This window comes from Triticum urartu, chromosome 5, assembly GCF_003073215.2.
Source record: "Triticum urartu cultivar G1812 chromosome 5, Tu2.1, whole genome shotgun sequence".
In the NCBI taxonomy this organism is placed as follows: Eukaryota; Viridiplantae; Streptophyta; class Magnoliopsida; order Poales; family Poaceae; genus Triticum; species Triticum urartu.
The window spans coordinates 33,792,840-33,801,170 of NC_053026.1; positions in this window are offsets into that span (position 1 = coordinate 33,792,840).

Here is an 8,331-nt window from a genome sequence, read left to right on the forward strand (position 1 = left end):
GCTTCTGAGCGATAGTAGTCCGCTATAGCCCGGATCATCGGAGTCCTGCTAGCCCAGCACTACTGCTCAGGACACTTGACTGGCCGACATGTGATTCACTTTGTTCCTATGTCTGTCCCTTCGGGGAAATGTCACGCGGTAACTTCCGGAGTCCTGCCTAGCCTGCTACAGCCCGGGTTACCGGAGTCCTGTTAGCCCAGTGCTACAGCCCGGATTCACACGTTGATGACCGACATGCTCGATATGATTCATGTATGCCTGTCCTCATGGGTTAGTGCCGCTTTGGTTTCACGACTAGCCATGTCGGCCCGGGTTCTCTGTCATATGGATACTAGCGACACTATCATATACGTGAGCCAAAAGGCGCAAACGGTCCCGGGCCAGGTAAGGTGGCACCCGTGGTAATACCGTGCGTGAGGCCGCAAAGTGATATGATGTGTTACATGCTAGATCGGTGTGACTTGGAATCGGGGTCCTGACACCGCCGCGCCGTTAACAGCGCCTGTCTGCGCGCGGGTGCCAGTGCCCCCCTCAGCGGCATGGATGGCCGCCGTCGACCGCTTCCTTGCACCAATGCCAGTCGCCTCCTCCCGCCAGTCGACTCGCTCCAAAGTCCAGAATATTTTGGCCTTCCTTGAAGCTAGGCCAACATCCAGGAGTTTGCCAACAACGGTGCAAGACGCCGCCGCCGCCGTCGGTCAGTGGCCCGACGACACACAGAGCACGGCAGAGGAGCCGCTTCCCACCATGAGACGCTGCCGCCGCCGCCGCGTAATCTAAATTTCCCATGAAAAACGTTCGGATTGCCATGCTTAAAATCTGAACGTTTATCATTTCCGTTTATTTTATATCGATCATCGTATAATTTAAAGTCGGAGTCAGACTGAATGAAATGTATGGTTTGATCGATTGAAAGTTCTACTAGAGCCGTATAAAAATAAATATAAAACTTCATCAAGCCACAAGTATTCCTTGTCATCCAACGACCTAGACTGCTTCAATGTCGAGCGCTCAACACGTTTAGTGTGCAGTTAATTTCATGACAACACGCAAATAATATCATAGTAGTTAATATCCGCATGCACTAAATATACATCCAAATTAACGTCCATTGCACGTACACACTGACTAGTGCTGCTAGTACGTGAAACTGGTGCCGTGACTTGTGAACGCGTCCAGATATGGTCAACGGCAACATTGCCCCCTGTGTTCTTCCTGTTTGCCCGTGCGTCTATACGCAGAAGGGGAGGACAGAGAGAGAGCACACATGGAACCCACCAGTAAGTGAAGACGTGTAGATATATTTTGTGCGTGGGAGGAAGCAAGGTCAACTGATCACATAGGGTCTCCATGCGATCGAAAGAGTGAGACGGATTGGAGAGAGTGACCTAGATAGACGATGTGCTTGAGAGAGTATACAATGTGAATAGGTCGAATTGGGCTCAAACATGGTGATATATCGTTTTTGTCCGAGAAAGAGCGAGGTCAATCAAGACATACGGAGAGAGACAGAGAGAGAGAGAGATAGAGAGAGAGAGATATTGAGTGAGCGTGGCCGCTTGGATGGACTGACCTAGATAGACAATCTGCGTGAGAGAGTATAGAGTGTGTCGATCGAGGCCCGAACAGGGAGATATATCATTTGTGTGTGAATGAAAACGAGGTTAAACGAGACTCGGATAAAGAGAGAGAGATTGAGCGAGTGTGGCCCGCCGTGCGGAAGAAAGAGTGAGACAGTCTCAAGGGAGTGACCTAGATATACAACGTGCGTGTGTGCGCATGCACGAGAGGTTGGGGGGCTAGATAGGCAATGCATGTATTTAGCGCGAGAGGGTGAGAGGGAGAGGGTGGAGAGAGAGAGAGCTCGGCATGGGGAGCAATGGCGGGTGTGTGAGGTAAATACATTTGGTAACAGAGTGGAAAAAGGTGTTGTGTAGTTGATAGACTTAGAGATCGAAACATGGATAGAAAGAATGAACATGTGTTGGAAACCGATACAGTGAAATGCATAGTACATAGTACGAGACTTAATATCTACGTTTCAATTCGGTGTACGTTGTAAGATTTGAACCGAGGAGCAGGCATACGGGTAATTATTTTGAATTCGTGCCATACTAAGTTTCGAAAAGTTGACATTGACTCAGTTTGTTGTGCTATTTTGTAGGTCATATGTTTGAATCCATCCAAAAGTTTTCTTACTACCATGGTGTTCATCATACACATATGCATTTGTATTAAAAAAGTAGCATGGATACAGTGAAATGTGAAATCCACGTTAGAATTGGAGATCGCTACATGACACACACTCTAATTCAAATAACTAATTATGTGAGACACACTCTAATCCACGTTAGCGTGGGTACCGTTTTGATTTTTTTTCAAATAACTCCTCATTAGTTAATTTATAGTACTCCCTCTGTTCACTTTTATAAGACCTTGAAGACATTTCAGACAATGTTCAAAACAGTTCATTTTAAGTTGTTTGAAACGACTTACAAAAGTGAATGGATGGAGTACCTCGTTTCAAATGACTAATTATTGCAAGGAAAACACAGGCATGTTAATACATACAGATTCGTTTGCAAAGGAAAGAAGATTCGTTTGCATTTTCAAATGTAGGCGCACCAGGCAAACCAGGTTCGTGTCGTTGTGGACACTGCTTCGGTGCCTTAAAGGCAACTGCCTTTGCGTCACTGACATGTGGGCCAGCCACCTGTTGGGCCCATATGTCATGGACACAAAGGAAGATGCCTTAAGGCACCGAAGCATAGTCCTATCAGGGTGGGCGCGTGTGTCGGACGGATGCGTGGCACCCAGCCACCCACCCCCCCTCCCCCCCAAAAAAGGATGACGGCAATATAAGTTCGTGCTTGCATGGTTCGGATTGAAATATCTGGCGGCCCCTTCCAGCCCTGCAAAATCTCTCTTCTCCATCGTCCCCTTCCGCACCCAGATTGCTCAAATCCCTAATTCTCCGCCAGCCCTCGAATCGCCCATCGTCTCGTCTCTTTCCCCACCGTTCCCCACCTCTGTGCCGAACGACGACGATGAAGACGACGGTCACGCTTCACTACCGCACCGGAACTACCTCATCTACGCCCTCGTCGACCACCGCACCAGGTGGTCCACCGACAACGTTAGCCGCCGCAACTGACGTGCCTCACAGACACCGAGTTCCACCGCATCAGGTGCGCTTCACCGGCGCCGTCTCCCAGCTCACCGGGGCTACTTCACCGAGCACATCGTCGCACCTCCGCCCCCCGAGGCCGTTGGGGCTTCACCAACCGTCTCGTCCATCGCATCGTAGCGCTCCGCTGCCACTCAAGATCTGCATCCGTGCACGGCCAGCCAACACATCACCCTCAACGGCTTTGAAGTGACCCGCACTCTAGCTAGGCGAGCATGCCCAAACGCCGGCCCGAACTAGGTATCCACACATCACTCCCTTGTGCAATGTTCTGGCAATGTTTGGATATCCTTTCACTGCTCTCTTAGCTTACACGCCTATGCAACTCTGACCTTAACTCTTATTTCTTCTGGATATATCATCTGAAACAATCAAATCCATATTTTAGCGAAGTATCTGTCCTCCGGTACAACATCAAGGTCGATTCCTCTTATTTGATCAACCATTCGCCGTGTCAAAAATGCAGAGGGGGGTGCAAGGAGCACAAGGCTTGCACATCCAAGCAAGTGGTAACATGGACTTGTACATGGAACATCCCTAGCGCAAGCAGAGCTGTAGTGAGCCTGTACATTGAGCTAGCGTAAGTCCCTGCATTTCATTTAATTTGTACTGGCATTCGTGTATAATTTGTGTGCAGTGGTTGATCCACGAATTCAAGTTACCAGGGGCGAAGATTTAATTAAACAAATACGAAGGCACTTGCACTCCGGAAATCAACATAACTTGCGAAATGTGAAGCTACATGCACTTTGAAAATGAGCTAATGATCCAAAGTAGTTCAGATTATAAACACTAAATGATGCAAGCACCAAAAAACACAAAATGCAACATGGTGTACAAGGACTACAAACATGCTCTGTACCTGCTTGAATTATTTGTTCTCTGGCTGAAAATATCGAAGTGTAATTGCACGTATAACCAGTGCGCAAACTGCATATCAATATATCTATCCTGCACAAGTATGCCAATAGTTTCAAACAACAGATTAGAAAAGTATTTATGCTATGTTGTCATGATACATGGACTTTCTGGTAGATGGCCTCGACATTTCCTCAAGCTATGAAAATGCACTATAATTTGCTTGTCATAAATGCTTGCAAATCTCTATCTCTCTCAACATAGTAGATCATCATTAGACACTAAATCCTTCAATGAGCTTGCAAAATGCTTGCATCAGATCCCTCATTAGACACTATATGTTAATCACCAGGAGCATGTAAAATGTTTGCATCAAATCCTTCATTAGCAGTCTGTTCATTAGACACTTCAGGCTCAAGAACAACATGAGCTTGTATGTTTGCACCGGAAACTTGATTAGATACATTAGATTCAGTCAGTTCAGTATTGATTGGGGGAGTTACTCATAGATTCCCTACATACAAGCAGTTTTACAACACCGTCAGGTTTAACTATTGGCTAGAAATTGAAGAGTTGAATTAGATATAATCAGGGATGTGATGTATCTGCACGTTGCGCATGCTACTCTTGCAAGCTGCGATTGTCCGTTTGCGCAAGCTCGATGCCATGCCCGTGCTGCCGCCGCTGCCTCCCATGCAGGCTACACCCAGGGTTGGATCTTCATCTTCTTGTCCTTCCGTTCGCTTGAAGCCCGGCGACCACCCTCCAACGAGGGCGCGAGGAAGTGCTGTGTCGGTCTGTCCAGCGGTGGCTAGGTTAGGAGCGAACCATACTGGAGGCTGGAGCGAATGAATTGGCATTTTTCCTGCTGTCGGTCGATATGGGAGGCGCTCGGTTGGGCCGCGAGCCTGCTATAGGGACTGCCTTGCGCTTATGTTATTGGCCCATCCAAATTGAAACATTTTTCTTCATTTTTTACATTTCCTGCTCGTGTGTTGGGACGAACAAAACTAGCATGGGCCAACCTGGACGACCCAAACTAGGTGCACACTTTCCAGCCACCTGAGGCGGCTGCCCATACCAGCCCCTATGGTGGCGTCGCCCCTTTTTGCGTGCATGATTGCATAGTGAAAAATATTCTAGTGGCGCTTTTGATTTACGCATAGAATGGTTGAATTGCTTGTTTCTATGAACTTAGTTCGCCAATAATGTGAAGGATGCCAGTGTTTTCATCCTATTCTAGATTGCTTAGATCTTGATATGCCAAAAGTAATCGCATGAAATATAGAGTAAAAACCAGTGTGATGTGTTTGGCTACAACTAGTCTGACTACACGTCCTCATATAACATATCAAGGACGCACCAACTTACCAGATTAACCATTCGACTTACCCATGCAGTGTGGGAAGAAAGAAGTTTTGGGACTGCGTATCCAAGCAATTGATGCCATGGACTCCTTCGTACAACCATGTGTGCGAAAAAGAAGTTGCAGTGTGCCTGTACAAAGAAATAGCGTAAGTTCAGTTACCTGCTTCTTGGAATTTTAGTTAGCCACTTATTGCAAAATTGTTGAATTACGTTGCTTGGCTTAATTTAGTTTGCTACTGATTACATAATGGCACAGCCTGTTAATCATATTTATAGACTGCGCCTATCTATGTGTTTGATACTTACTGTTAAGAATTACCTGTTTGCCTTAACTTAAATATCTACTTGTTTGTTTAACTGCTTTGCTGCTGCAACAGCGGGTTACAATGATGTTAATAACTACTTTTCAGCATCTAATTGAAACTCTTTAATTCCTTGTTTGTTTAACTGGTTTGCTGTTATAACTCCCAGTTGAGATGTTTTGCTAACTTCAACTTTTCTGAATCCAATCGGAACTTTAATGGCAAAACAGGTTAGCCCAAGATCAAAGAGCGAGGTCCCCATGGACGATGCATCATCCCACAGCAGTGGCACCGGCCCAATCGTGCATTAGGAATTGCCAACTGCTGATGCTCTAGAGGCTAAACTAGTGGTAGAAAGAGATTCTGCTTCTGCACTTAGAGATGAAGTTGACATGTTGAGGAAGCAAACAGCACAATCACAAGCAGTACTCAAGACAACCATTAAATATTTGTTGGATTTCAAAATGAAGCAAGCTGAGACTGACCAGATTGTTAAGGTCCTCAGGGAAAAAAGGTAATTAAATTCCTACATGGTAAATCATAGGTGAAATGTTCTTTCCATAGTTGAATAACCTTTGTGTTGTCTATTCATGTAATCCATCAAACCATTTGTTTTAGAGATCATGTAATAATTGTTTTTTTGTTTATAATTTTATTTGAGCACAAGTCTGTATTAATTGATAAGACTCGGAGACATTTCATTTGGATTGCTGTGCCAGACCTACAAATATGCCAATCGGGTGGAATGTGCATTCAGCAATACTAGTATAGATGGATCATAAGTGGCACGCATCGGAAAGGGCCAAGATGCTGGTAAAAAAAGGATGCTGTTGTAGCCAAAAAAAAGTACAGCGGCCTGGCTTATGTATGTTAGTTGATATTATTGATCAATATACTCTATGAGTGTTTATATGTCTGTTAGTTCCGTACATTCTTGGTTGATTGACTCGGTATTTGAATCCTGATACATCGCTTGTGTACATATCTAAATGGGAGTACACATTATGCTGCGTGTGACATTTCAGTTGGACATGAAGTGTTCCAAATATTCGAACTCACCTTAAACTGGATTCTTGTTTCTGAATTTGAGTATCGGCATTTGTAAACCATATTCATATATGACAGTGGAATACATGTTTGTCGTCCTTTTGAAGATATATAAAAACACATAGAATGATTTATAAAGATTCATATAGGAATACAAAATGGACTCGAATTTAGTTGCCAGGGTAAACGTGGATGCTTATTGTCCCAAAATTCGAAAGAAACAGCAAAATGTCCAGTCCCACATCCGCTGCCCGAAGCAATGTGTTTGGAAGATGGAAATTATTGTCTACCCATTACACGGACAATCCATCGGCCCGATTTCCACTGCTCTAAATAGGGGTAGGTTAGTAACTTCAATTAGACGTGACACGACCGCCTCTGAGCCCATTCCGACGCGGTGGGCGTCAAACATGGGCGGCAAAACTCATTTGATTCAAGCTCGTCCGAAAGACCTCTGTTTCTCCCTCCATTCCCCATTCATACACAGTGGGTGGCAAAACAAACTCTCCTCGTCCGAAATAGATGTAGGCTAATATTTTAAATAGGGGCAGATGTGTAACTTCCATCAGACGTGACTCAACCGCCCTACCTGTCAGCCCCGTTCATACACGGTGGGCACCAACCCTGGGCGGCAAAACACCCTCTCCTCGCCCGAAATAGTTACCGGCAAATATTTGGGAGATGCGAGATTACCGCCCTATCCCCAACCGACAAGACGTCCAAATTTGAAACGGGGGATAAGTTCATAACTTTCCCATATTTCAGACAGGCGCGTCCCAAAAACATGGTTCCCCGTACCTCTCCCTCCATTTTCCCATTCATACACCGTCCGTGCTAGAACACCCCATTCCCACACCAGCCTCCATCCGCCACCCCATCCATCGCCGCCGTCCTCCACCACATCCCTCGCCACCGTCCTCCACCATGTCGGAGCGCCTACCAAGACCGCGTCGTCCACTGCTAGAGATGGACGTTTCTCATCCACGGCGACGGACCAATAGCCTTGCATCGCGTCCACTCGCTTCATCGGCGCCGTCGTCCTCCTTGCCGGGGCCGCTCACACGACCTTCTCTTCCACTTCAACGGGACTTATCCCCCGATGCACCCGTCTACCGTCGCAGATCTGCTTCAACGCCACCAACAGCCATCGCACCCCCAATGCCTACACGGCGCCACAAGAGATGTGGTACTTCATATCTCCTCAACTTTTTGATCTCAACCAGAAAATATATCTTAACTTGGTTACTCTACTTTCTTTTCAGCTCATAGGATTTAGTTCTTAGTTTGAAGCAAACAATGGGTGCTAAATATCATTTCTGTGGTTTGCAGCTTCAAATCTGCCATGGCATGCACAACCATAATACAGTTTAATTGATCATGCTTAGGGTTTAATTGATCATGTTGGTTCCGTGGTGGTTTCTTTAACAGAAATCAGAGGGGAAACCCTCTTTTGCTAAAAAATATATGCTTAGAGTTTCCCCCTTTATACGTGCTTCGTGTCATAATAACACTACTCCACCCATCAAGCTAAATAAGTTTAGTTGTTCAAATACGAATCTGATATTATTA